Genomic DNA, 24,164 nt, shown 5'->3' on the forward strand with positions numbered 1-24,164 from the left:
CACAAGCATTCAGACCATAGCACAAGAACCAGCATCTTTACTCAGAAAGCTGGATGCAAACAGGGCCTCAAAGAGAGTTTTCAGTTTGCATTTTTTCTTTGCCAGCCAGCATGCAGATGGAGGGGTGGGTTGGGAGTATGGTGGGTGTTTTCATGTGAATATTTTGGATGGCAGTAAATGGGGATGCTAATAAACATTTATTCCTGCCTTCACTGCAGCTCTGTGGCTGTCCAACTGACACTTTAGCATCTGGTGGAGCCCTGTGTAGGTTAACTGCAGATACCATGCACAGCAGTCCTTATAGAAAAATTGGACAGAAATAGGAAGAGCTGGAATACACACAGCCTCTTCACTGGGCACTGTTTTGCAGTATAACCACCTGCAAATTTACTATCCTAGGTCAGCTCATTCACATTGTTTCAGATTTTTTTTTTTCCCAAAGCAATCACCTAGTTTCAAGGTGAGTTTTGTGTGTGCATGTGTGCTTTGTTTGTTTGTTTCCTCAGTAGGCAATCAGGGAAAAGGCTAAATAGAATCACCATGAAATGTATCACTGTAATTTGAAAATCTAGAGATAAGGAGACAAGGTAACTCTCACAGTTTGTTTTACACACTATTTTTAGTTTATTCTGCTCACCTCAACCTCATAACTAAAAGTAGTGCTCAGCATCCACCTAGTGTATGCCAATAAATCTTGGCAGAAATTTATGTTGAAGTCAGCCTTTGTATGAATAATTACATTTGTAATTATGCTACAACTCCCAAACCCAAATGCTACAATACTTAGCTAATTTCAAATACATAATAAGTTCTCAGTGTTGAATAGTTATTGCTCTCATTTTCTTCATGGAAACTTAAATTGGAGTCCCAGTAATCAAAAGAATTGTGTGGTTTTGAGAAAGTCATCTGGCTTTTCTGGGCTCCAATTTGCTTATCTATAATATAAAGCATAGGGTTGTGGGGGTAGATTGAATAGGAGAAATTTCAAGACCCCTTTCTAATTTCACATTTTATAGTTTATGGGAAGAGACATCTTCCCATAAACCATAAATGCCTTAAGGAATACCTACTTGTATCTTGTGATAGTCCCAAATCAAGTTTAAAAAGTGGAATACATGTTAGAAGTAGAGTGCTTTCACAGATTCTTTTTTTTTTTCCTGATTAATTTAATTGTTTGGTTTAAGCATCCAAGCTGCGAGAACTTAATAGTTTGGTGAACTCATGAACATTTGCAAAGAATCATTGGTTTTTCAGGGCAATTGCACAAGCTCAGTGCTCTCATGCTTTCATGGAGCAATTGCAACAATTCCCAAACCCAATGACCTGCTTTCTCAGGTTGATATTGGTCTTACTTCCTTTAAGAAAGTGATTCTTGAGCAAAATTTACATCCAAGTATTATTTATTAGAAGACAAATTTTCATTGATTACGTATTCATTTGTTATTTCATTCACCAAAGAGTTATGGGGCACAACTAGGTCCTGGGCAATTGGGAACTGCAAATATAAATAAACTCTTAATGATATCAAGAACTACACATAGGGAGACACAGTTTTCAACAAATTCATAACCCCCTCCCCCACTGACCTTTTATATAATTTCTCAGTTGATCTCTGGAGAAAGGAATACTGAGAGAATAAGTTAAAGTGAATATACCCTTTTGTAATTCATATGTTATATCCAAGAGGATAGAATGGACTAAAATATGATGAACAATCTGTGTTAAAGCAATATATCAGGGTGTAAAAGGCAAAGGCATTAATGAATGCTGGGAAATTTTCCATGTTTTCATTTAGCTACATGTCTTCATTCAACCATTTATTCATTCATTGATTTAAAAATATTTATCAAATGCCTAGTATGTGCCAAGTATTATGCCAGGGAAAAGAATTGACAGTTTCTCCCTCCCTCCAAGAGCTGACATTTTAGAATGGGATGATGAGAGTAGGTACCTAAGGCAGAAAATGCTTTCTATTATGATATATCAAGATTTTTGAAGTACCAGGAGTCAAGGATGTCTTCTTGGATGAAGAAAAAGATATCCTGAGATCTAAAAAATTAGTAGGAGTATTCAGGTAAGGTGCAAGGTGAGGACTGAAGCAAAGAAAAGGAGGAGGAGTGTGTGCCATGCAAAAGAAAGGACCAGCATGCACCAAGGTCAAGAGAGGAGAGAAAGCAGGAAATGAAATTAATTCCATTTTCTCAATGTGTTCACCTCTAAAGAGGGCAGGGAATGGCATAAAATGGGGTTGGTAATATAAGGAGAGAGAAATGTTACAGGGCCTAGTAGGGGTTGTAGGCAAAAAAATGATGTGTTTAGGTCTGGATATTAGGGTAATCACTCAAATTTCAGTGTGAAAAATGTATTGAACATAGCGAGAGCAATTAGGAGACTGATACAGGAACCTAATTGTTACTACAAGTTGTTATTACTGAGGTAGTAACCTAATTGTTACTACAAAGGAGATAATGACTTGAAGTAGAAAAACATCAGTGTTTTCTGGAAAGAGGAAGAAATATTTTAAAATTTTATTAAAGACAAAATTTTGCTATGTTGCCCGGGCTACATTCAAATTCCCAGGCTCAAGCAATCTTCCTGCCTTAGCCTCCCGAGTAGCTGGGACTATAGGCACATACCATTGTGGCTGGCTAAGAGGAGGCAATTTTGAAAAATCATTAGTAAATGGAGGGTAGATACGACTTTTTGATTAGATGTAGGAATTAAAGAAAACTTTTATTGGGTTTCTGCCTGGATTATGATGTCATTCATTGGTCAAGATGGAATAACTGATGGAGGATGAAGTATATTATTGAGAAGGGAGAGGATGACTTGTATTTCCAAAATTCTGAATTTTATCTGCATATGGTATATCCAAGTGCAGTTTTCCAGTGGGCAGTTTCTTTGGCTTAGATTCAAATCTCAGGGAAGAGAGGAGAATTCAAGATTGGGGAATCATCATTATAAAAAACATAATTGGAGACAGGGGGATCAAGATGGACTGTATGAAATCACCCACTGAGTACAATAGAAGAGGTTAGAGTACAAGACTTTAAATAATATTAATATGTAATATATATGTAATAATCTTAGTAATATTTACTAATTAACAAGAGAAAGTTTTCTAGTAAGGAGATTGAAGTGAGTGATCAGAGATGTTGGAGGAAAAAGCGTTTTTGTACCAAATGTCACTAGGATGTTCAGCTTGACATTTATCTCTTTGTACTCAACTTATTTCCTTTCTTCTGAGCTCATCTGTGTACTGCAGAGGATTAGACCAATCACAACTACATTTTCCAGATTCCTTTGTGAATTTCGTTTGGTCAATGAGAGGTGCTGGCTGGAAATTAAAAGATGTAAAGAAGGGACAAGCTACTCATCTTTTACTGTCATTCTTTTTGGTGATCTTCCAGCAGCAGTGACAATGTCCACCAGGCACTATGGGCTCCCCCAGTGTCAGAAATTTCCAAACAGAGGTTTCACCAGCAGCAGCATTTTTTTTCCACCAGTGTCAGCTGTAAGTGCACTCCTGAGTGGTGGTGAAGCTACCTATTGCCTTATTTGTCCTATCATAGACATAGTAAAAGTTTCCTGGAGTTAATTCCTGTGCTAATTTGATTTCTGCTCTTGTTTCTTTGGCCTTTCAAACACCCCAAATTCCTAAAAATGACTCACAAGATACTGCATGATCATGCCCTGGATAACTTTTCTTAATAATTCTTGTTGTTCTTTTCCCTCATTTAAAATTAGCACTCCAATAGACTTGAGGTTATTTTAATTCTTCCATTTATGTAAATAGTTTCCTTCTCTTCCATCTGAAACATCTGGCGTGTGTTCTTGGTTGGACCTAAACTTATTTAGAGCTCCTGCTGAAAAGAGGATTGGCATTGTATGTGACAAGGAAGTTGCTGAGCATTTTGACAGGAACTATTTCAGTGTAAAAGTGGGATAAAAATCAGACTGCTGGGGGTTCAGGAGATTGAATGGTGATTAAGTCCAGAAAGCAAGGACAGATGCTTTCTGGAAGTTCAGTCATGAAAGGGAGGAGAGAAAGGGAAGGCAGATAGGACAAAGCGTTCCAGCCTTGCAATAACGAACACAGTAGGTTGTAATCATATGTCGTGAATTGTGATTAATCTAAATTGAAATGTGCTGTAAGTATAAAGTAAATTTACTGGATTCCAAAGACTTAGCATGAATAAAGTAAATGTCTCAATAATTGTATAGGATTATATGTTGAAATGAAAATATATTAGATACATTAGGTCCAATAAAATAGTATTAAAGTGAATTTAATATCTTTCCTTTTACTTTTGTTTAATGCAGTATCTTAGTATATTTGAGCTGCTATCACAAATTACCATAAACTGGGTAACAACAAAAGTTAATTTCTTATAGTTCTGGAGCCTGGAAAGTTCAAGATCCAAATCCTGGCAGATTTAGTGTTTAGTGAGGGCCTCCTTCCCAATTCACAGACAATTGTCCTCTCCTTCTGTCCTTGCATGGAAGAATGGTTGAGGGAGCTCTTTGGGGTCTCCTTTTTAAGATTTCACATGTCATTCATGAGAGCTCTGCCCTCATGACTCATCACCTCCCCAAAACACCGCTTTCTAATACCATTACACTGGAGAGTAAGATTTCAACATAGGAATTTGGGGGATCATACAAATTCTGTCTATAGAATTCATAGTTACTAGAAAATTTAACATTGCAGGTGTAGCTTTCACAGTGCTGTTCTAGACTGATTGTAACCACCAATAGTGTCATACTGTGTTTTTATGTGTTATGGCCTACATGGTACCTGATTTAAATAGTTGAGACCTAAAACATATCATATGCATGTAAAGCAATCTTGCATCAGAGCAAGCATAGATAAAATGCAAAAAAAAAAAAAAAAAAAAGAAAAAAAAAGAAAAAAAAAAAGCTACTTAACCCTGATCCTATAATTAGAAAAATAAATAACTAATTTTCTATGCTCAGAAGACTCTTGAGAACAGTTGGAGTTTGGTAGCTGACACGATCAAGATTTACACTAGGAAAGTAATTATCATGGAAGAGTTATAAGGTAGAATTGGGAAAGGAGAGACTGAAGGCAAGGAAACTACTTAGAGGGCTTTAGTTAGAGTGCCAGGGAGAGGTAATGGAGGCCCAAATAAAGGCAGTGTACATGGAATCAAAAGGAGAGGGTAGTATAGTCAATATTGAAAAATAATTATCACTATTAGAATAATGATTAAATGTAGAGGTTTCAGAGAGAGCCACACTATGTAGCAGCTGTGCGGTCACTGTTGATTTAGATCTGGCACTCAGGTTTCTGATGGGTTTGTTTGGAAAGGGAAAATGTTACCATCTTTAAAGAAAAGTTTACTTATATTGCTGGTTTACCACGGACCAGTGACATCACTGCATGCTCTGATGGTGCAGCCAAACCTCCTTATCCCAAGTATTCTGAAATCTACAAATAGTAGGTTTAGTGGTAATGATATCGGAGACAACTTCCCCAGCTCTCACCACCAATTAAGCACTTAATCAGAGCATCAGCTGATGACTAATATGACATCACTCTTTAATGATGCTGAATAGCTATATGGAGTGGAAACTACCCTAGAGGTGGGGCAGCAGGTAAAGGCTCAAGGTCTGGCTTCAGCAAAACCAACTATAAAAGTGACTTTGCCAAGCAGAAGCTCAATTTATTCAGCCATAAAACAAAAACAAAAATATCTGTTACCATATTAAAGTTACACTGGATCATGTAAATCAATGAACTTTATAAACAAAGAAGCTTTATGTAACTATGCATAGTGTGGATTTTTTATGGCTTCTGTTTGAATTTTACATACAGATTTCCCCCCCTCAGTGGAAATGTAAATATTTCCAGAAGTGAACTTTTAATGAGTAACCTCCTACACTGTTATTTTATCTGCATTGTGAAGAAAAGCAACTCTGAGCTAAAGGATCCATTAATAGGGCTTCCGACATGTGGCCACCCCTATAGTAAATATGCATGTTGGTGTGCCTGCCTGTGTATAGGAAGGGTAGGTGTGTATGTGTATTTCAGAGCTGAAGTGTAGAAAGAAAGGCCCGCAGCTTGAACAAGCTACACTTGACTGTTTTGCAAAAGCAGTTTCTACAATTAACCCTGCTGATCTGGTTATAAACCCCAAATAGTGTAAACACACACAGTTGCTCTCATTAATTTTTGATAAGCAATAAGACTTACAAATATTTTACCTCCAAGCATATGTTATCCGCATTTGGCTTCAGCAGCAGGCATATGCTTTGACATATGATGCTCCATCCTGCACCAAATGCACATGACTCGCATCTAAAACAATGGCTTAACTACATATGGGCAACTCATTGGCTGAGTGTTTGGGTCATTTATATTTGGGGAACACACAAATACCTAAATATGGAGCACTTCAAATTTATGAATATGTGTTATTCTGTCCTTTCTTAAAATACTAATAGAAAGTAGTGGATTGAACGTCTACATAGTGTTTCCATGCCAGATTTTTGGGTGAGGAAGAATTTTTCTGAGCTAAAGTTATCTAGAGTCTTGTTCATAAGAAATTTGAGTGATAGAGAGCATGAACATTGATGGGCAGACATTGAAAAGCTATGCCAGTTCTAATTAGACACCAGTGGGGAATGAGACCAGATTAACCTATTCAGGGAGGATTCAAGGAAAGAAAGAGACTAGAGATAGGGACACAACATAGATTGTATTTCAGTAATTCAAGTGTGTGGTAATGAAGGTGTGGACTAAGGTGATACTATAACATAAAAAATGAATGAAATAAAGAATCCCACCATTCATACTAGCAAAGGTGGCCATTGTCACTGACTTCTCTATTTATTTATTTATTTATTTATTTTTAAGAAACAGGGTCTACACTGCCCAGGCTGGTCACAAACTACTAGCCTCAAGAGATCCTCCTGTGTCATTGGGATTACAGGTGTGAGCCACCACACCCAGCACTGACTCCTTTTCTTCCTCAATGGCTGCTACTTCCAATTCTCTTCATATTTTCTTACTTTACTCCAATAATTGAGCACTTACTATATGTCAGGCACTGTGCCAAACTTTTTGTATGTATTACCTCTTGGTCTGCACAACAGTTCTAGACTTTTTTATGCCTGCTGTTTAGATGAGTAAACTAGGGCTTAGAGAGGTGAAGTGCTTGGACCCAGTCACCCAGGCACACTCAGAATTCAATCCATGTCTGCATAACGCTGAAGTCCAAGTGCATAACTAATGAACCATCAGCAGATCTACTGCCCCGTATTATCATAGGGTGTGCAGTCAATCTGTGATTATTTCTATCTTCTGTTTTATTTTATTTTATTTTTAAAATTTTTAAAATTTAAATTTAGGCTGGGAACGGTGGCTCACGCCTGTAATCCCAGCACTTTGGGAGGCCAAGGGGGGCAGATCACGAGGTCAGGAGATCAAGACCATCCTGGCTAACATGGTGAAACCCCATCTCTACTAAAAATACAAAAAATTAGCTGGGCATGGTGGCGGGTGCCTGTAGTCCCAGCTACTTGGGAGGCTGAGGCAGGAGAATTGTTTGAACTTGGGAGGCAAAGGTTGCAGTGAGCTGAGATTGCACCACTGCACTCCAGCCTAGGTGACAGAGCGAGACTCTGTCTCAAAAATAAAAAATAAAATAAAATGAATAAATAAATTTAAAAGTACAATATGCACATTTAAAAAACCCTGAAGCATTACAGAAGTACACAGAGTACAAAGTTAATGTCCTTACTCACCCCTGGACTCCTCTCCACCAGCAATTTCTATCCCCTCCCTGGAGGCAACTGATAAGGGTTCAGAGTGTAGCTTTTCATATCTTTGTCAAGGATGAAAACAATCTTTGTTCCAGTAAGAATTTACTGTCCCCTGGTGTCCCCAGGTGCTCCCAGGACAAAATGTATCCAATGTATTGGATGCATTTTGGTATATGAGTAACATCTTATCTTCTCATCCTCCTTGGTGTTGGTAGAAAAGTTGGGGGAGAGGAACAGGATACTCAAAAAATATGTTCTATATAGTAGTATAAGTAATGATTTTAATTTTATCTTCTCACAAAGTTTAAGAAACAATTTTACCCTGTACATGTACATTTCAACAAATATTTAGAGCCTATAATGATCCCAGTAGTTACATTACAAATGCTTATTAAACAAACCCTCAATTTTTAAGATGTTCATAGTCTAGCAAAGGGGATAAACATACAAAGAAATGAAACCAATAAAAGGAATGTACACAAGCAATAGTAAAGGTTCTTTGAAACCAGATACATATTATCCTGGTTATCTATTGCTGCATAAGAAACAACCTCAAATCTCAGTGGCTTTAAATAATTTCTCATCATCTCTCATGGTTTTATGGTTTGGCTATGTCCAGCTGGGTGGTTTTTGCTTAGAGCCTTCTATTTGTTGCCGTCAGAAAACAGCTGGAACTGGAGTCACTGAAGACTCAACTGGGCTGGATATCAAAAATGGCTTCCTCACTCATGTGTCTGACACCTCAGTGCCCTTCTATGTGGTGTCTGTGCCTCCCAAAGTAGCCTGGACTTTTTAAATGGATATTCAAAGCTGTGAGAGGCAGGAAGCTTAACTGCTAGGCAGGTTAAGGCCTGTGCCTGTGGTAATCATAGCATCATTTCTGCTGTAATTTATTGGCCAAAACAGTCACAGGGTCTGACCAGATTCAAGGGAGTGGAGCAATACATTTCACCTTTCGATACAGTCATGACAATGGCAATGTCCAAATGCAGAAGAGCATATGGTGAGATATATTTTTGAGCTGTCTTCGGAAAATACAATCTGTTACAAATACTAAAAGAAACAAAAATGGAATAATTAAGTGTTTTGGGAAGATGGAGCACCGTAAGAAAAGCAATAGCTGAACCAAGTTTTGAATAAGCAGTTTCAAAGGTAGAAAGGATGAGAATCAGGTCAGAAGAAGCATATTCCAGATACAGTAGAGATGTCCATGTATCTAGAGGGCTGAAATTGAAGCAGGATATTTCCCTGACCCCTTCGCGGAACTCGTGACAGGGGTGCCTGATTTACTGAGCCCATTGCTGTCAACTCTTTGTGAGAGGCAGTGCGTGAGCAAATGAGGCAGGAGCTGGAGTGCATGAGTGCTGCAACCAGCGGCTGCTTCGGTGCTGGCAGGAGCAAACTCTGTGTAGGCCCCGTGGCAGCAGGCAGATGGGGGTGCCTGTGACCCCTGCAGCCCCAGAGGGCGTGTTACAGTGCTCTTTTAGCTCTGCCATTTGTGGATAGCTTAGGTGTTAACAGCTCAGTGGGCCCTTTGCCTTGTCGCATGGGGCAGCTGCCCTCTGCCAGCAAGGGCAAAGGGCCAATGTGACAGCCTTTTGCATCTGCACTTGTGGTTCCAAAGCTCTTGTCTGCTGTCCAGGAAAAATGAGGTCGCACGAACCAACTGAAGGATGGTAAATGTGGGGGATTTTATTGCCAATAAAAGCAGCTCTCAATGGGAAGGGGAGCTGAAAAGAGGATGAGGCGGGTAGTTAATGTTCCCCTGAAGTCCGACCATCTCCGGCCAGATTCTTCTCCGAAGTTACACCTCAAGCTGTCCCTCTGAAGTCAGGCCACTTCTCTCTGATGTCCAGCCGTAGTCCTGATGCCCGGCTGCTTCTACTGTCTGCCGGCTGAGTCTCGGGGGTCTTTATAGGCACAGGATGGGGTACAGTGGTGTGGATCATGGGTAGTTTAAGAAAAGGCAATATTCGAGGGGGAAAACAGGGATGGTATTTCTCACTTTGGGCTGTGGTTTCAGGCTTTTCGGCTTGAGGGTGGGATTTTGCCAGGAACCCGCCCTTTTCTGTCTAGAATTTCTCTGCCCCCCCATCCTTATTAACATTGCATGCTGGGTGTCATATATATATGATTATATATGTATATAATCATATGATTATAAAACACAAAACCAGAACTTTGACAAATGAGACTGGAGAGATAGACACAGATGGAATAATGAAGGGCTTTGTTAATTATAGCCATGTGAGCTTACTATGTACCTGCCATAATATTTCATTTAATATTTTTAACAACCCAGTGAGGTAGGCACCATTTTCAGCCCATTTGACAGATGAGGACATAGATATAGAAGGACTACATAAATCCCAAAGTCAGTCATTTGCAGTGGGGACCAAATGTGAAGAAGAGTGAATGAAATTTTAAAACTTTAGTAGCACAATCAGAATTTTTCTTTTTAGCTTCTACATTTTTAAAAGAGAGGGTATATTTGTAGATATGTAACATCTAGGGAACCAAAACATTTCTTTAGTGATAGTGATTATTGTTTATAAACCTTGTCTCTCAACTTAATTAGTTTAACTTTTCTCTGAGTACAAGGCTCACAGGTTGTTTCAAATTAAATTTATTCAGAACTACAAATCATCATTTGCATAGACAGAGAGACCAATTAGCCTTCTCATCTGATAGCTGACAAATCAGCTTTGCAGGAAGCATCAGACCTTCTCTTTGTTGGCAGGCCTACAAAACACTTCTATGATTCTGCCTAGTAGCTTCACCTATTCAGCCTACTCTGACATACGGGCAACCTATTTAGGCCTCTAAGCATGTACAGTCTAGAGGAGATAAATCTGAATGTGCAAACCTGGGTGCAGAAGTAATAGGAGACTTGAGAGTCTGAGTTCTTACAAAGCAATGCATTGTTATTTTTTTCTCTCTTTCTTTAGCTGTTATTTTGTATCCTGTTGTGATAACAGAAGGCACTTTGGTCATAGCAGGAATAAAGTTTCAGGAGACATAGCTACTGAAAAAAAAAAATAAAGACGGAAAGAATGAAAGAAAAAAGATCTGGGCTAACAACTAGTGCTCATGAGGTAAATACTTCTCTTTTTCTCTTTGAGACATGTTGTGTGGGACAAATTGAAATGACATGATCAAAAATCTTTCATACTCACAACAGGAAGCCCTCGGCTAAAGGGGGAAGTCTTGTGAACTCCTTGGGCAGATACTGTTTGAGGGGTCCCCTTACATGCTTTGTCGCTTCTTAGTGAATTCACAGCCATTATCTACTGGGGAAGAAATCTGTGGGAAACTTGATGTGTTCTTTTCACTTGACCTCCAACCAACTGTTTCATGAGCACTTTTATTTGATAGATACTGCACCCGTAAGAGTTAGCTAGAAGGTTGGTTTTCATTCAGAACAACTTGGAAACCATGGGAATAAAACTGGCTAAAAATTCCTCACTTGATTGAAAGGATTTAAAAAAAATAAAACAACCTTCCTTTTTCATTCTCCCCTTTTTCCACTGGTTTTATTCTAATCAGATAGATTCAGTGCCCAGAACACAACAAACTATGAAATAAAATTGTACTTTTTTTTAATAATGGGAAGTTTATTGTGGGAGATATGGAGGAAGAGAATTTACTCTCAGATCTAATATTTGGGGTTCTAACTAATTTACTCTCAGATCTAATATTTGGCTCCTTGGGAGAAAGCAGCCTTAACCTAATTAGCAACTGCCTTCCGAGCAAGGTGGAGGGCTACATGAGGGAGGAAACACAAAACATTTTCTTTGGCTACATTCTCTTTCCTTAAAGATCTTGGTTTTGCATAAATAATTTATGTAGGCCAAACAAAGGAAACAAAATCCTCCTCCTTTCCTGAGGTCAGGAAAATTGAATTACTTTAAGATTGCTTAGCATTATTATTATCATTTCTGGGTCACTCAAACCATGAACCTGCATTTTTAGCAGTGAGATATAATTCCCAGTTTTACTCTGTTTTTACATTGTGTTGAACAAGCCATGCAAAATGTTGGGGTCTGTTTCTTAGAGGTTGGAGTGGAGCATATGCAGGGGCCAGAAGCCAAAATAGCTGCAGAAGACATGTGAGAACTAACTTGAGTGCAATTCATGGTCATGTTCTTAGCAGTTCTGGGCATCTTGTTTGTAGTGTTTCTCTCATGTCAAGGTCTTATGAAAAAGTTAATTATCTATATTGATACAGAAGATAGCAATGTGTGGCATAGACCCAAGGCAGTGGAAAGAACTGGTAGAAAAAAAAAAAAGGCAAGGAAGAGAAGATCTCATGTGTGAGCTCAGATACAGTCCCAAGGGGAAATTGGAGAGGACAGTATAATCTAGAGCAGAATAAAGCTGGCTAACCATACCAAGTGAAGCTTAAATAAGGAAGCTGTATGTCTGGTGTTTATCTTAGGCTCAGGGGTAGGTGTAATCATTTGGCACACTGTGTAAAACCTTGCTCTTCCAAAACCTTGCTATAGGGTAGGGAGGTTCCACCAGATACCTCATAGTCTTTGATCCCAGAGTGGTTAAACATGCAAGGGGGTCAGCGTAGGCAAAAAGCAACAGACAGACGTTCACAATATTTCAGTGAAAGTTCTGGCTAAATACTAGGTTAAGGGATAGTTATCAATCCCTAGTTATAATGTTAGTAGACATATTTGGAGCAGGGGACCTATTTCACAGCCAAAAGTATAACTTTCTTCGTACAAATCCCAGTTTTATTCTATCGAGCAGAGATCAAAGGAGAAACAGTTTAATTTTTCCACCTAGGTTTTTGGTCAAGCACTCTCAGCTTTTATAGCTGGATTTGACAACCACTCTAAATATAAGAAAAATAAAAATAAATCAACTTTGAGATCTTAGTTGGATATATTCTTACAGGGAATTCCGTAACCAACTTAAGCCTGGCTGCTCACCAGTCAGAGACCGAAAACAAGAGGTGAGGTGTGGCGAAAGAAAAGTTTTATTAATCGAACACTAGCAGTTGGAAAACAGCCAGACTCATGCCTTTAAAAGGCCATTCCCACTTTTTGGGCTGAGTGAAAGGGTTTAAAAAGGAAACATGCAGGAGTGGTTTAGGAGGGTGCAGGTAGTGTGTCTTGGCCTTATGGCTATCTTGAATAATCTCTCATCTGGAGGTCCGGTTGGAATCACCTTGACTTTTGTCCAGATTGTGGTGGACTAATTGTTTGTGACTCCCCCTAAGTGGGAGGATTCTGCAGCTAAGTCTCTCTTCCTGCTTTGCTTCAAAATTAGCCCCTGGAATTTCTAAGCAAGCACATAGTTAGATAAGTGAGCACTTTGCATAGGAGTACTTGGTGAGGGAAACAAACAGTTCTAAAAAATACAAGGCTAAATTCTGAGATTAAGAAGGAAAGGAAAAAAGTTTTAAAATGCATTTTGAAGCTAAACTCCTCAGTAACAATTTCAGTAAGTATTAAAGCAATGAGAAGGAATGGTGCCTCTGATGAATGGTGCTCTAGGTCAAGAACATCCTCCACAATAAAGCTGTCTGCTGAAGTCAGAGAGAACTGAAAGCAGCCACAAGGCCAACCAGAGACCCCATCAGATTGGCAGTCACTGGAGAAACACTCAGGCACTCAACATTGCTGATTTTCACAGCTTTGAAGGTGACTTAGCTTCTCATATGTAATAAGCCTAAACGACTAGGCCCTCTTGTGACCAGTCTGTGTGGGTTGGTGGAGTGGCAGAGTGTCAGAGACACTCCATAACAAAGGACTGAAAATAAGTCACCACAGGCTTAAGGAGTATAGAAAAGGCTTTTCAGCCCCTGGGAAGCTTGTAATTGGAGCCTGAAAAACAGAAGCTTTTGATGACCAGGCTGGGATATAATTCCTAGAAATGGGAAGTCTTTTGGAAACAGGGGCTTCAAAAGAAGGTAAAGAGGCCATATCATAGATGATATTAATCATGACATATGGCCTGTGTCACAAGAGAATAAAGGACTCGACAACTATCTGCACATGTGTCTGTAAAGTCACATGAAGCTTATATGTGTCATTTCTAAATACCTTTTTATTCATTTTTTCAAATGGTATTTATTGGGAAGTTATAATAAACCTGGTTAAAGTACTGAAAACTATGAGAGATATAAAGTAATCAAGGTCAACTTCAGAAGAAATAAAACCTTCTTTTCCTAATGTTTGACAGAATCCTAACCTATGCCTTAACTTTGCTCTTGAGAGAAGGATCATGAATAAAATTTAAACTTGACTGGAACAAAATGTAGGCTTTGAATTATGTATTTTGGCAGAGAATATTATATTTACTTCAATTACCCCAAGGAATATTTGCGCCCTCCCAAAAGTTTAGTTATAAACTGGAAAACTTAAACATGATGTGAATTATTTTTTCAATAAAAAAATAAAAATTTCCTGAATTTTTCTGACTCTGCTTCTCTCTGATTCTGAACATACTTTTTTCAAAAACATTTAACTGAGTACCTAGTACATACCTGGTGAAAATAATGAAAACTGTGTGAGATACAGAGGGATGTAATCTTTATGCCAGAAGCGAAACATAATTTGTATTTTTAAGGCCTTGATGTCTTCTCCCTTATATCTAGAAAGCACTATTACAGCTTAAAAATGCTTTAATGCATAATCATCATTATTATATTATCATTTATGAGGACTTAGTATATACCAGACCCTGTCCTAATATATTTATGTATATTACTTTTCTAAAAACACACAACCATTCCTTGAGTAGTTACTATTATTATCCCCAATTTTCTGATACCTTGTTTTTAAAAGCTGAGATCCAGAAAAGGATTAAAGCAGCACAACCCTGTAGTCCAGAGAGGTAATGCAGTCCTGTTTTCATCCTATCCCAGCTTCCAGGAATTACTGATGTATTTAGTCAGTTAAGATAAATCGTGAAACTGATGCTTATTCACTTGGGAACTTTTCCAATCCTTAAAGGCTAAAAGAGGTCCTGTCTGGCTAAGAGTGAGCTTTTATTAACATGAAAACGTGTATTAAAGATGAAAATCACTGCTTAACTATTGGCTTAACTATTGTGGTTGACAGCCATTGGTTTTGTGAGCTCACTCAGGACAAACATTTTAGTCACTCATCTAATACTTAGTGGAGGATTACTCATTTATTTATACAGATAGCCCATAGAATCAAATATATTTAAGCCATAACCTTCTTGAGGTCTAAACTATGTCAGCTTCTAGGCACAAAAACTCAAGTCATTTATGATTCATTTCTACATATATTTAAACGACAATTAAAATTGTGCTCACTCTTCTGATAAATATTGAATTATTGCTTTGTACCAGGCAATCTACTATGTGTTGGGACTTTAGTGATAAATAAGATAAAATTTCTATTTAAGAAGAAGAGAATTTTGGAAAATGAAAACAGGAAAGCCAAAGACCCTGAAGCAAAAATAAGCTTTATGTGAAACAAAACAAAATGGAAAGGACGTAAATGTGGAAGTAGGGAGATGAGTTACAAGGCGGTTATAGTTACTACAGAGAAACACTTGGTGGCTTCAACTGTAGCAAGAGAAATAGTGAGATTTGAACATATTTTTCTTTTCTTTTTTCTTTTTCTTTTTTTTTTTTTTTTTGAGACGGAGTCGGGCTCTGTCGCCCAGACTGGAGTGCAGTGGCGCAATCTCGGCTCAGTGCAAGGTCCGCCTCCTGGGTTCACACCATTCTGCCTCAGTCTCCCTAGTAGCTGGGACTACAGGTGCCTGCCACCACACCTGGCTAATTTTTTGTATTTTTAGTCGAGACGGGGTTTCATCATGTTAGCCAGGATGGTCTCAATCTTCTGACCTCATGATCCACCCACCTTGGCCTCCCAAAGTGCTGGGATTACAGGCGTGAGCCACAGCTCCTGGCCTTGAACATATTTTTCAAATTTAAAACTAATGTGATTGGCTGATGATATGAATGTAAAGGTAATTCCTGGGTTTTTAGGAGCTTGGCAGAAGCTGTTGTCATTTGCTAATAGAAGAAGCAGGCTTCCTATGGGATAAAATAAATCAATAGTTGTCTGTGAGCCAAGCTAAGTATGAGATGCCCATAGCAGTAGAAATGTCACACAGGCTGTTGGATATATTAGCCTAGTGCTCAAGAATCAAGTCAGGGCTGAACTGTGCTACGTGCTGAAGACACAGCAAAGTATGGTCTCTGTTTTCAAGGGCCCTGCAATCCAATGTGCTTTGCTGGAAATGATCTTGGCTGTTGGAAATGATCTTGGCTGTTGGAAACCAAGCTCTTGTTTCTTTTTCCATTACTTATCTTTATAACGTCAAGGTCAGGGATCTTATTTTACACATCTCTGAAACTCCATTGTTTAACATAGAAGATACATGTTATATTTTTGTTAAGGTGGGTTGCATATATTCCATCCAAATAGAGAACCACTGGACTGAGACATTAACAAATGTATAGACAGGAAAAACATGATATGAGGTATGGCTTCTTCTTCTCAGGAGCTTAAACTTGAGATGATTCAGTAGAATACATCCTTCAAAAACTGGAATTTGAGAGATTATATAATGAGTGCCAAATATATATAAATAAAAGACTTGTAGGAGATACGTGGAGAGGAAGATATTTGAAGTTTGTAGAGGTCAGGAAAAGCTTCAAGGAGTCATACGTCTAGATTTGAATATTCCCTAGAGAATCGGTAGGAATCAGAGGATTGCTGAGAAATTTGCCTGATGACATGCACCAAATCATATTCTCACAAAGGTAGACAGTGTAGGATATCAATTTGAACAAAAATAATTGGAACTGGTTGAGCAAGGCTGTACAATATTAAATAAATATTTAGAATTTGTCATGTATACAAGACCACTTTGTTGGGGGCTCTTCAAGGTTTGTGCAATGAGAACTTAGAATACACCAACTCATTATCTCCACTTTTGTAGAAGAAACCTTAGTGATGCAATAGAAGAGTAGAAGTTGTCAAAATGCCAGGAATGAAGTCACCTTAGAAAATCATCCTCACACTCAAAGAGCTCTGCTATAGGTGTATCACTTCCCTCAATGCCAGAAAGGCCATCATTAAAGGAGCATTCCTGTAAGCCTAGAGAGCACATTTGTCTTTCATCTAGAATCTATACCCTAATGTATTTGGCTCTAATACTTTATGGGATATACATTGAGGGTTGTAAAATATTCAGCTTAAGATGGCTAAGTGGAATTCTAAATTTGAGAGGAAAGTTTAAAAAGGTGTACTTAAAGAAGAAAATACATTAATGACCAGTAAAGGCAGCTGTGTAAGAAAATATGTATACTTGCATATTCTTGCAAAGAAACTAGACAGCTCCATTTTGCTCTGGGATCAATTTCTTGTCCTTCTCTCTGAGTTTTATGAACATATTTTCTTACAATCAAAGAGCAAATCTCCTTTTAAAATACTATATGCTATCTAAATAGTGTTCACATTATATTTTAAAAAGAATCCTTTTTTATCACTTCATTTGTTTCTAAAGTATTTGTTAAAAGAGTGGAAAACAAATAATAGATTTCTTCCTGAAGCATTAAAAAAAACCTCACTGTCCCTGAACAGTGGCCATCCATATCAGAATACTGGATGCTGTTCCTTTTCCCTTGACTAAGAATTCTGTCTATTTTCCTGTCACTGTCTGGCTTTTGCTTCCACATCTCCCTCCCTAGTGTCTTGCAGCATTATTTTAAAGTATTCACTAAGGGAACTTGCTGACTCTGCTCTTCACACGTAAAATGTCAGAGCTAAAATAGAGAGCTTTTGAAATGAAACTGTAGGCACAAGACAAATTGAGTGCTGACCACCTCTTGTACCCTAAAGCCATCCATTCCACACGTCCTACAGCCTCCACACTATTGATTAACTCCTCAAGTTCTAGACTGGTGTCAAAAATGCCTAGTTGAGTAATCAAGAGCTGACTCAAAAATGATAAAGATTTGGGGAGTTGGCGAGCTAAGTAGGGAGCCCCATCTAATGAGAACAATGGAAGAAGTATCAATTTTTGCTGGTTGCTTTCACTGAGGCTTCACAAGTTCACAGACTATTTTAGCTGTTCTGGGTTATGTTATGGGGTTGCTGACCACCTTTGGAACATTGGTACAAGTATAGTCTTTCTTCCATTCAATTTAGCAAAGATAGGCATTTGTTATGTAATGTTTTTCTTATTTATGGTACGAGTCCCACTTTCATTTTCCCCTAGTACTCTGCAATTAAGCCTTTCTGAGTGTTGTCACACTAGATTTTAGGTGTTTGTTCATATGCTTGTATTCTTTACTAGACTAGAAACTCCATACAGGCAGGAACCGGGTTGTGTTTGCTTACCATTTGTACCTAGCAATAAATATATGGGCTAACATGCATTCAATGAAAGTAGTCATTGCTGGAAGCATGAAACAATGAATGTCATCACAACCACAAAGGTGAATAAGGGCTTATCTCTGTTTCTACACAGCATTTAGTCTAGTTGAGCAGACAGCCACACAAAAACATATTCTGACATTTTATTAGAAGCTTTTACCCTCCTTCCATTTTTTGAGTTTGGAGTTTTGATTTTAACTAAGGGATTCCTATGCAAGTATACATACTTTCTTATACAGCTGCCTTTCCTTATACAGCTTCCTTTCTTTAAGGAAGAAAATACATTAATGTATTACTTGCTTTCAAGTGATGACAGCAAGATGGCTGAAAGGAAGCCCTAAGCCCATGTTACCCTGTGGAGACACTGACTTAATATATAGACCAAACTGCCTTTATGAAAACTCCAGAAACCAGTTAAGAGGTTGCAACCGCAGAGAAGAGCACAAAGCCATGAAGAACTGCAAAGAAATGGGCATGAAAGTTTGTTGCATTTGCTTAAGCTACCCTCTTTCATCTACACCCCCACCCCCATTACAGCATAGTACAATCTAGACAAAACTCCTAAGTCCTAGCTTCTCTCTTGGAAGTGAAAAAGAAGAGTGGAACATGTGCTAAACATTCTGGTTTTTCAGGGGGCATCCTGAAAGATTGTTTCCTGTATTGCTTGACTTAGAGCACTGAACGAAACAGTGCTGTACCTTGGATGCCAAGTTGGGGATTGCTGAACACAAAGGTGAGCACTGTGTCTTATAATGGCACCAGAGAGACTACAATACTGCAGAGAGACACCAGGAGGAGCAAGAGATTACAGGGTGTTTAGAAGAGACTGAGACAAACCTTTTTTTAACTGGGAAGGCTATACTCACAATCCTAGAGAAAATGTGTCCCTAGAAAAGTCTTCAGAACCTGTAGCCAGGCTGGTTGGTGAATGCCTTCTCCTTACAAACCCATTCCTTAATGACTGAGAGAGGTGGCTAATTTTTTCAAATGCCCAAATCTCAACTAAATATAAGAAGGCATACAAAGAAACAGAAAAACATAGTGCAATCAAAGGGGCAAATTACATCTTCAAAAAAGAACCCTAAAGACATAAAGACTATAAATTTCCTAACAAAGAATTCAAAATAACCATTTTAAAGATGCTCAATGAGCTAAAAGAGAATAAAGATGGACAATATACATCTGGAAAATTGTTCACAAATAAAATGAGAAATCAACAAATGAATAGAAACTACAAAAGTAAGTGAATAGACATTCTGGAGCTGGAGAATATAATAAATTAATTAAAACATATACTAAAAGGATTTGACAGAAGACTTCATTAAGCAGAAGAATCATCCATCTTGAAGATAGGTCATTTGAAATTATCAAGTCAGAGGGACGAAAAGTCAAAAATAATTTTATAAAGGAAAAAGAACCTAATAGACTTATGGAGCACCATCAAACAGAACAAATATGCATTATGGGAATTCCAGGAGGAGAGAGAAAGGAACAAAGATTGATTTGAAGAAACAATAGGCAAAAACTTCTCAAATGTAAGAAAGAAAATGGATATACAAATTAAAGAAACTCAACAAAGTCCAACTAAGAGATACAAAGAAACCTACACTGAAACACATAATAATCAAATTGTTGACAGTCATAGAAAAAGACAGAATCTTTAAAACAGTAAGAGAAAAGAGGCTCCTTATACAAGGGAGCTCCTATAAGACTATCAGAGGATTCTCAGCAAGAGCCTTGCAGATTAGAAGAAAGTGGGATGATATATTTACATCAGAAAGTGCTGAAAGTAAAACCTGCCAATCAAAAATACTATATTTATTAAAACTGTCATTAAAAAATAAAAATAAAACTTTCCTAAAGAAAAGCTGAGGGAGTTCATCACCCCTGGACTTTCCCTAAAAATGTTTAAGGGAGTCCTTCATGTTTAAATGAAAAGATGCTATACAACAACACAAAAATATAGAAAAATGTATACCTCTCTCGTAAAGGTAAATATATAGACAAATACAGAATCCTATAGTCTTTTAGTGGTGACTTAATTATTTAAATTATAGTATAGAATGTAAAAGCTGAAAGCATTCCCCTTGAAAACCAGCACAAGACAAGGTTATCCTCTTTAACATAGTGTTGGATGTTCTGGCCATCACAGCCAGGCAAGAGAAAGAAATAAAGGGTAGTTAAGTAGGAAGAGAGAAAGTCAAACTATCTTTGTTTGCAGATGACATGAATCTATATCTAGAAAAGCCCATCCTCTCAGCCCAAAAGGTGCTTAAGCAACTTCAGCAAAGTCTCAGGATACAAAATCAATGTGCAAAAATCGCTAGCATTCCTATACAGCAACAACAGGCAAGCAGAGAGCCAAATTATGAATGAACTCCCATTCACAATTACTACAAAGAGAATAAAATACCTATGAATACAGCTAACAAGAGCATTGAAGGACCTCTTCAAGAAGAACTACAAACCACTGCTCAAATAAATCAGAGATGACACAAACAAACGAAAAAATATTCCATGCTCATGGATAGAAAGAATCAATATCATGAAAATGGTCATACTGCCCAAAGCAATTTATAGATTCAGTGCTATTCCCATTAAATTATTAACATTCTTCACAGAATTAGAAATTATTTTTAAATTCATATAGAACCAAAGAGAGCCTGAATAGCCAAGGCAATCCTAAGAAAAAGGAAAAAGAGCTGGAGACATCATGGCATCTGACTTCAAACTATATGATAGGGCCACAGTAACCAAAACAGCATGGTACTGGTATAAGAACAGACACATAGACTGATGGAACGGAATACAGAACCCAAAAATAAGACTGCACACCTACAACCATCTGCTCTTTGACAAACTTGACACATATAAGCAATCGGAAAGGATTTATTATTTTACAAATGGTGTTGGTTGGCTTGTGCCAGTAGCTCACGCCTGTAATCCCAGCACTTTGGGAGGCTGAGGTGGGTGGATCATGAGGTCAGGAGTTCAAGACCAGCCTGGTCAGCATGGTGAAACCCTCTCTCTATTAAAATACAAGAATTAGCTGGGCATGATGGCGTGTGCTTATAATCCTAGTACTTATAATCCCAAGTAGTTTATAATCCTAGCTACTCAAGAGGTTGAGGAAGGAAAATCTCTTGAACCTGGGAGGCAGAGGTTGCGGTGAGCCCAGACAGCACCATTGCACTCCAGTCTGGGCAAAAGAGCAAGACTCCATCTCAAAATAAAATAAAATAAAATAAAAATGGTGCTGGGAGAGCTGGCTAGCCATATACAGAAAATGAAAACTGCACTCCTTCCTTACACTGTGCAAAAATCAACCCAAGATGTATTAAAGACTTAAATGTAAAACCCCAAACAATAAAAACCCTAGAAGAAAACCTAGGCAATACCATTCAGGACATAGGCAAGGGCAAAGATTTTATGAAAAAGATGCCAAAAGCAATGGCAACAAAAGCAAAAATTGACAAATGGGATCGAATTACACTAAAGAGCTTCTGCACAGAAAAAAAAAAAACAAAAAAAAAACCCAAAAAAACCCAAACAAACGAAACTATCAACAGAGAAAACAGACAACCCCCAGAAAAATTTGCAGTCTATGTGCTGGCAAAAGTCTAATACTCAGCATCTACAAAGAACTTAAATTAAAAAAAAAAACCCATTAAAAAAGTGGGAAAGTATATGAACAGATACAGACACTTCTTTTTTCTTTCTTTTTTTTTGGGGGGGACAAAGTCTTACTTTTGTCCCTCAAGCTAGAGTGCAATGGCACGATCTCGGCTCATTGCAACCTCTGCCTCCTGGGTTCAAGCGATTCTCCTGCCTCAGCCTCCTGAGTAGCTGGGATTACAGGCGCCTGCCACCACACCTGGTTAATTTTTGTATTTTTAGTAGAGACAGGGTTTCACCATGTTGGCCAGGCTGGTTTCACACTCCTGACCTCAGGTGATCCACCCACCTCAGCCTCCCAAAGTGCTGGGATTACAGGCATGAGCCACCATGCCTGGCCCACTTCTTTTTTTTATTATACTTTAAGTTCTGGGGTACATGTGCAGAATGTGCAGGTTTGTTACATAGGTATACACATGCCATGGTGGTTTGCTGCACCCATCAACCCATCATCTACATTAGGTATTTCTCCTAATGCTATACCACCCCTAAGCCCCCACCCCTGCAACAGGCCCTGGTGTGTGATGTTTCCCTCCCTGTGTCCATGTGTTCTCATGAACAGACACTTCTCAAAAGAAGATATACACGTGGCCAACAATCATATGAAAAAAAAGCTCAACATCAATGATCATTAGAGAAATGTAAATCAAAACCACAATGATATACCATCTCACACCAGTCAGAATGGCTACTATAAAAAGTAAAAACAAACAAACAAGCAAATAAAAAACGATGGCAAGGTTGTGGAGAGAAAGAAAAACTTTTACACTGTTGGTGGGAGTGTAAATTAGTTCAACCATTGTGGAAGACAGTGTGGAAATTCCTCAAAGACCTAGAGGCAGAAATACCATTTGACCCAATAATCCCATTACTGGGTATATATGCCAAGGAATATAAATAGTTCTACTCTAAAGACACATGCATATGTATGTTCACTGCAGGACTATTCACAATAGCAAAGACATGGAATCAAGCTAAAATGCCCATTAATGATAGACTAGATTTTAAAAAGTGATACATATACACCATGGATTGTGATGCAGCCACAAACAAGAACAAGATCATGTCCTTTGCAGGGTCATGGATGGAACTGGAGTCCATTATCCTCAGTAAATTAATGCTGGAACAGAAAACCAAATGGAGCTAAGTGATGAGAATATATGGACACATGACTGAGGGAGCAGCACACACTGTGACCTGTCAGAGACTAGGGGGTAGAGGAGAGAGCGTCAGGAAGAATAGTCAGTGGATGCTGGGCTTAATACCTGACTGATGGGCTGATCTGTGTAGCAAACCACCATGGCACATGTTTACCTATACAATATACCTGTACCTCCTGCACATGTACCCCTGAACTTAAAAGTTGGAAATATTTAAAAAAGAGAAAAGCACAAAATATAACTAAATCTATGTGCATTGATACACAATATAAAAAGGTGCAATATTTGACATCAGTAACATAATGTTGGGGGGAGAAGAAATGTAAAAAAATAGAGTTTTCACATATGATTGGATTTAAGTTGTTGTCAGTTTAAAATAGATTGATGTAACTTTAAGATGTTTTATGTAATCCTCATGGTGACCAAAGGCAAAATATCTATGGAAGATATACACAAAAAAGTGAAAGGAATCAAACATGTTGCTCCAAAAAAAAAAAAAAAAAAAAAAAAAAAAAAAAAAAAAAAAAAGAAACACAGAGGAAAGCAATAACAGAAAAAAAGAGAAACAAAATATCTATGAGACATACAAAAAATATGACAATAGTAAGTTCTAAATGTAAATGGATTAAACTCCCCAATCAAAAGACATAGATTGACTGAATGGATAAGGAAACCAGTTGTAACTATATTCTGTCTACAAGAGACTCACTTTAGATATAAGAGCATATGTGGACTGAAAGATATAGAATAAAACTATATTTTATGTAACAAAATAAATCAGGGGCAGTTATACCTATATTAGAAAAAATATACTTGAAGTCAAAAATTGTCACAAGAGACAAATAAAGACATTATATAATCATAAAGTGGTCAATTCATTAGGAAGACATAATTACAAATGCATATGATGTACCTAACATAAGAGCTCCCAAATATATGAAGCAAACATTGACAAAACTGAAGGGAGAAATAGACAGCAACACAATAACAGTAGGAGACTTCAACATCTGACTTTTAATAATAGATAGAACAACTAGATAGAAAATCTATGAGGAAACAGAAGACTTAGATAACACTATATACAAATTGGAACATACATACACACGCATACACAGACACACACACACACAGAATACTGCAACCAACAAAAGGAGTAAAC

At 37.9% G+C, this 24,164-nt stretch overlaps 1 long non-coding RNA gene across 2 annotated transcripts in view; it reads left to right on the forward strand.

The window, feature by feature from the left end:
* Positions 1-13,881, forward strand: part of LOC135969616 (uncharacterized) — a 36,101-nt gene extending 22,220 nt beyond the window's left edge. For both annotated transcript variants that reach the window (XR_010584914.1, XR_012430644.1), the window contains exon 4: positions 10,737-13,881. This is a non-coding gene — a long non-coding RNA (uncharacterized lncRNA). The remainder of the gene's footprint in view (positions 1-10,736) is intronic.
* The last annotated feature ends 10,283 nt before the right edge of the window (positions 13,882-24,164 follow it).

Source organism: Macaca fascicularis, chromosome 2 (assembly GCF_037993035.2).
Source record: "Macaca fascicularis isolate 582-1 chromosome 2, T2T-MFA8v1.1".
NCBI classification, from domain to species: domain Eukaryota; kingdom Metazoa; phylum Chordata; class Mammalia; order Primates; family Cercopithecidae; genus Macaca; species Macaca fascicularis.